General features: G+C 38.8%; 1 pseudogene; it reads left to right on the top strand.

Annotated features, from left to right (window-relative positions):
• Positions 1-640: 640 nt before the first annotated feature.
• Hmgb1-ps19 (high-mobility group box 1, pseudogene 19) overlaps positions 641-6000 on the top strand; it is a 94488-nt pseudogene continuing 89128 nt past the window's right edge.

The raw sequence follows: 6000 nt of genomic DNA, 5'->3' as shown, positions 1-6000 counted from the left end.
ATTATCGATTGTGCTTTAACACTGGCATCTAGTCATATGTATTTGGGATGATTGTAATTCTCAGTTCTTGTCTTAGGGTTTTATTGCTGTGAACAGACACCATGACCAATGCAAGTTTTATAAAGGACAACATTTAATTGGGCCTGGCTTACAGGTTCAAAGATTCAGTCTATTATCATCAAGGTAGGAACATGACAGTATTCAGGCAGGCATGGTGCAGGAAGAGCCAAGAGTTCTGTCTTCATCTGAAAGAAGCCAGGAACAGGCTTGGCATCCTCAGGCAGCTAGAAGGAAGGTCTCCAAGCCCATCTCCACAGTGACACTCTTCTTCCAACAAGGCCACACCTTCTAATATTGCCACTCTCTTGACTGAGCATATGCAAGCTATCACAGTGCTGATTTCAGGTCTTGTCTTTGGTGGATGGATGTTTTATTTCTTGTTTTCTGTTGTCCTCCCTTGTTCTTAGCCGAATGGGGTGGTTATGAGTTGCCTAGTAGAGGATGCATCTGGTATCTTGCTAGGTGAAGGCACTGGAATTCCTGGTACAATGAGTTTCTAGGTATTGGTAGCTGATACTTGGCAATAGGAATAGACTAGAAAGGGTGCACTGAAGAGGCCTACAGGAGAGAAGAAATCAAAATGTTCTACCAGGATCTGCTCAGTTTCTCGGAAATTGGGGTAGAGAATGAGGAGACACCACAGCATGTAGTTGGCTACAGAGCTGGAGATGATGCTTGGGGATTGGATTTAGAGGAGAGGAGGTAAGAGGAAGATCTGAAGCTCACATACCCGATTCACGGGCCTACTTGCTTCTCTGGCAAAATTGGCAGGCAGATTTCCATGTGAAACCTGATGGTGTTGAAGCTTTCTTCCCTGGCTTGTTGTAGTCTCATCTTTCAATCTTTGTCATACAAATATTGCTCAATTAAGTAATGTATTGAGGGATGGAAGTAAAGTATATTTTGAATACAGGAATGGAGACTGGATCTCCTATCCCAGCACCCACATGAAAAGTTGGGGGTGATGCCTTGAAAGCTTATAATTCCATCAGGAAGGGTGGAGTAAAAGAGGAGGATTTCTGGTGTTAGTTAGCTGAACACCATGCCAAAACACATACAAGCTCCAGGTTTAGGGAGGGACTTTGCCTGGAAGAATAAGACAGAGAGGGATAGTGGAAGATATCAGATGTTCTTCTGTGCATGCTACACAGGTAGACATTGCTCTCAAATAGTTTGTCTAGAGGGTTATACTCTCATGTTGATCTGAATTATGATTAAAACATGTTTCTCATATAACACTGGGGAATGTGCTTTGAAGTTGTTTTGGAGCAGTTGAAATAAGTCTTGTGGGCAGTAGTAGTACATCATCAATGTTCTTGAGGGCTCTATGCTTTTAAAACTAGTTTAATTTGTGGAATATATAACTTGTTGCAAATGACAAAGGCAGATGGTGGAAATTTTAACAAGATATGCAGTAAGTAATAAAAACTGTTTTGGGTATGTAATGTATTAATATTTCAAAATGTGGACATGTAAGTTTGTCAATCTTCCCCTCTGACGGTAAGTCCAGATGAGTGGTTTATATGGGTCATGACAAGGGTTTTCATGAATTCTCACTGTCATGTGGAAACTGGACAGAGATCCCCAAGAGATGGATAGTGTGAGGCCAGGGCATGCATTCCCTACTGCCAGCCTTGTCCTTCCTGACTGCATTCTTCTCTCTGTGAGAGTGTCCCACAGGATTGTTCTCTCTGGGTTCTTTCTCAGTCATTTATTGCTAACATTTCCAGGCTTACTCTGCTGACCTCTGATGTCCCATCATTCCCACTTGGACTTTGGCAATAGCACTTTCACTGGCATGCCCCATGAGCATAGGTGAGCACACCTACCATTTTCTCCACGTGGCTTATCTCCTTGAACAGTTACTCTCTGATACAGTGTTCTATTTGTTCAATAATTGACTTAAGATGATAAATATTTCATTGCAAATCACAGGACTTTTTTTTCCAGTAAGTTCCATTTAGCCTGCATGTCTGTTTGTGCTCTATGTGTATGAAGAAACTATGGAGGCCTGAAAATGGAGTCATAGCCCCTGGAATTAGAATCATGGTCGTGAACCACCTTGTGGGTACTGAGGATTGAACCCTGGAAGAGCAGTCAGTGTTTTCAGCTGATAAGTCATTTCTCTAGGTCCAAGAAAAAAATTAAAAGATGCTTTTTTTCTTTTCTAAGAGTTTCAGGGCAATTTCAGTATAAAGCATAGTGATTAGTTGAAGAAACACTGGTAGGGATGTCAAAATTATAATTGTAGTTCTGCCTTTAACTGTGGGATTATAGGCAAGATTTTTAACCTCTTAGGTTCTTGTTTTATACCAGATTTGGATCATAATAGTAAGTGATATAAAGATTTGCATGAAAAAGAAATGGTAGTGTTTTTATTTATCTTTTAGTTTATCTATTTTAATTTATTTATCTTTTTAGTTCTGAGTTATCTCTTCAGGACTCCTGTGGGGATATCCAATAACCCTTTCACAGGGATCAAACATTAGATATCCTGTATATCGGACACTTATGATTCATAACAGTAACAAAACTACAGTTATTCTGTATGCTGTGTTCCTATGTGTGTGTCTAAGTATCATGTGAGTGAGGTGCCATGGGGTCCACAAGAGGGCGTGGATTCCCTGAAGTTGGAGTCACACACTTTTGTGAGCTGTCATGCAGATGCTAGAATCTGCACTTAGAGACTCTGCAAGGGTAGAAATTGCTTTTAACTCTGGGCTATTTCTTTAGTCCTCAACTTTTGTTTTTATAAAGTACTTGAAACCATGACATATTAAATGTTAAATTGCACAATAGGCATGGTTTTATTGAGTAAGTATTCTGAGCAGTATGCCAAATGCTTTTTAATACGTAACCTATGCAGTCCTGAGAATAATTTTGTAAAGTAGATATTATAATGAATTTTAGTTTAATAGAAGAAATAAAGATCAGACCTATTATTTGTTCAGTCAACATGGTAACTAAGTTCTGAGGGTAGGGTAGAATTACATCTTTGTTACATTAAATTACTCATGTGTACCATGTGTATCTGCACACACATTTTAATATACTTCATGCATGTTCAATGCATAATTTTTAACACATAGAATACTTTAAACTATAATAGTAATAAAGCTTTGTGGAAATCCTGTGGTTGGGTCATCTCAGCTGCTCAGTCAGTAAATGATGTTTTTCTCATGTCTGAGTTATGGCCACTGCTCTCTTTACTTCAGTATGCTGGTTCCATCTCATAAATGAGGGTGTAAAGTCAATGTTTGAAAATTTTCATGAGTATTAATGGGAAAGAGGGATGTAACTTATCTCTACTACCCAACTGTCCCTCCTGCTAACTGCACCAAAACAATAAAGGAATACACTTAACAATGTATTTAGAAAGATAGGAAATTTAGAGTTTTCTCAGCACACGAGGCTGTTACTTGAGAAGACCCTGGAGTGCTGTGGTTGCTATGGTGGATGTATCCCACATAAAGATCAAAGGTGACCAGGGGACCGGTGAGATGTCATTCTGAAGAGGTCTGTCTGCTTGTTTTCAAAGTAACTGATGGATGACGTGAGAGGTTTATTGGAATGCTTTTGAAGACTCCACATGGATGTTATATATGTGAGAAATTTTGTCAATGAGCCTAGAGGCTCTGGTACAGCAGAACTTGGTCAGAAAACCATTTAATTAAATCATTAAGAAATGTAATTAGGAATTCATTTAAAAGAGGTTTTTTGTTGAAACCATTAAGAATTCATGTATACCGCAGTTATGCCAACAGATTTTGAAAGTACCTCATGAGTTAGAAATATTTTCATTCGGGAATATTGTTCTGTTTTCTTACCAAAGGATTCAACAGACCTGCACATGTTATATGACTAGGCAGTGGCAGAGTCTGGACTGAAACAAAGATCCTTCTAGCTACAAAACTCACTTCTTTCCTCCTATAGTTTACTGTCTTCAATTGCATGTGGGAATGTGTACATGTGTGCACATATTTTTTTCTCTTTTTACTTTTATATGAGGTGACCAGTTTATTAATCTGTAGTTTTTGTGCTTGAATATCTGGAGTGATACTCATTGGTTAGACATGTTAAGTTTCATTATTAATTGTTCCTATGTGTTGATTTAGAATATTTCTAGGTTTACTTATTTGTTTAATGGTTTGCTTTCTTCCATCTCCAGGTCATGAACCACTTGGTAGTGTGGCTTCTTGTGTCTTTCAGGGTTCTCCTCTTTTCACATGCTACAAAGGCTTTCTCTGACATGTCAGTTGTCTCTTGGGAGAGGGCTCTTTGTAATCTACCTTTGTGTTTATACTTTTAGTTTTCTGAATAGCGTGGATAGTCTAAATTCAGGAACACGATTCTTGCAGTGACACTCTTCTTTCTTTCTCTGTCTCATTTTCTTGCCCTCACTTTGAACCCAGAGTCAGCACACTTAACATTTTCCCTCATGAAGTTGCTGTTGGCACTGCCTTAAGTTTCTAGGGGAACCTGTTATCTGGTTTTCTATGGCCTAGCTTAACACACCCTTTGTTTTCCAGGAGTAAGGGTTGGTTCTGTGGCACTTCCCAGAAACCTGGGATTGATTTAGCTTCCAGAGATCCAGAGACCCAGAGACCTGGGATTGATTCAGCTTCTGTCTCCACAGTATATGTGAACAGCAGATGAGAAAAATCTCTGTTTACTTTTCTTTCTCTTGAGGAGCAGACTCTCTGACCTGGAGGCTGGCTCTTCCTGGTCATTTTAAACTCTACCTTTAAGTGCTGACAGAATTATATGATAGTTGCCAAAACTATGGAGATTTATTGACTACAAAGTCATTTGTCATAAATCAAAGTTAAGTGGGAGCCTTGGCAGTAAGGGGAGAGTCAGGGTCCTTCACCCTGTGAACCACAAACAGATTCCAGCCTGGGATAGCAAAGATATGTAGGTATTGGCCAGGTTGTCTCTGATGAACTAGTCTCCTGCTCAACTCATGATGGGCAGCTTTTCCCTTTTGAGAGAAGGTATAAGATAACTTCTCAAATCACAACTTTAGCATGTCATGGTGGAGAGAGTCTAAGGTTTATAGATTTATTATATGTTATTGTTTATGCCTTTAGGTTTTACATATTTTAAATTTTAGATTGTCTCTCAGAGACTTTGTCTTACTTGAGACAATTCAGTTTCTTTTGTGAAAAGACAGATAATTCTTCTGAGGAAGAGTACTATTTTTAAAAAAAGTCACTGCTTGATTATACTGTGAAGACTATGGAATCGGTTTCTTTATGGGCAACAGGCTACTGTAAACAAACTCATGCACATTAGAAAGAATGGTTCTCATCAGCCCTAGTGAACCCCTGACAGAAAACTTTCATGTCAAGTGTGTGAAAGAGTAGCCAAACACTAGAGCCTCAAAGGAACTTAACTGGGTAAAGATCCAGCCTGGGTCTACAGGAGAATTTGGTGATACCAGCACACATAATAGTAGCTGTTGACACCAACCTTAATCATTACATGCCATTGATTCAATAAACCCAGGCTGGTCTAATGTATGAGTGAATTGACTTAGAATCAAGTGTCTTGGGTTTGCAACCTACCCTTACCATTTGAAAACTCTATATCTGTGGATAAACTGTTTACACTTCCTATGAGTCTGGTTCCTAAGAAAGCTTAGAAATGCTTCCTACCAGAGGAAAATGTTGTGAAGGTTGAATTAGTTGCTTTAAAGTACTGAGGACCTTGTAGATAATATATTCCATGCAAACATTTGCTAGATTAATAGGTAGTGTCAGCCACTTACATTTGTGTTCTTCTGTGCTAGACTGAAGAATTCTCCTTCCTTGAAAGGGAGGTTTAGTTAAGATAAATTGATTCCGAAGATAAGTATGTGCTTCCAAAGGGAATCCTATGAAACTTTAAGCACAAGTGTAAGTTTATTTTAAGTAGAAAAGTTTAGATGATCACCCTTTC

The sequence above is a fragment of the Rattus norvegicus genome, chromosome 4 (genome assembly GCF_036323735.1).
Source record: "Rattus norvegicus strain BN/NHsdMcwi chromosome 4, GRCr8, whole genome shotgun sequence".
Classification (NCBI taxonomy): Eukaryota; Metazoa; Chordata; class Mammalia; order Rodentia; family Muridae; genus Rattus; species Rattus norvegicus.
Note: the sequence above shows the minus strand (reverse complement) of the source record. Positions and strands in the feature narration are given on the sequence as shown.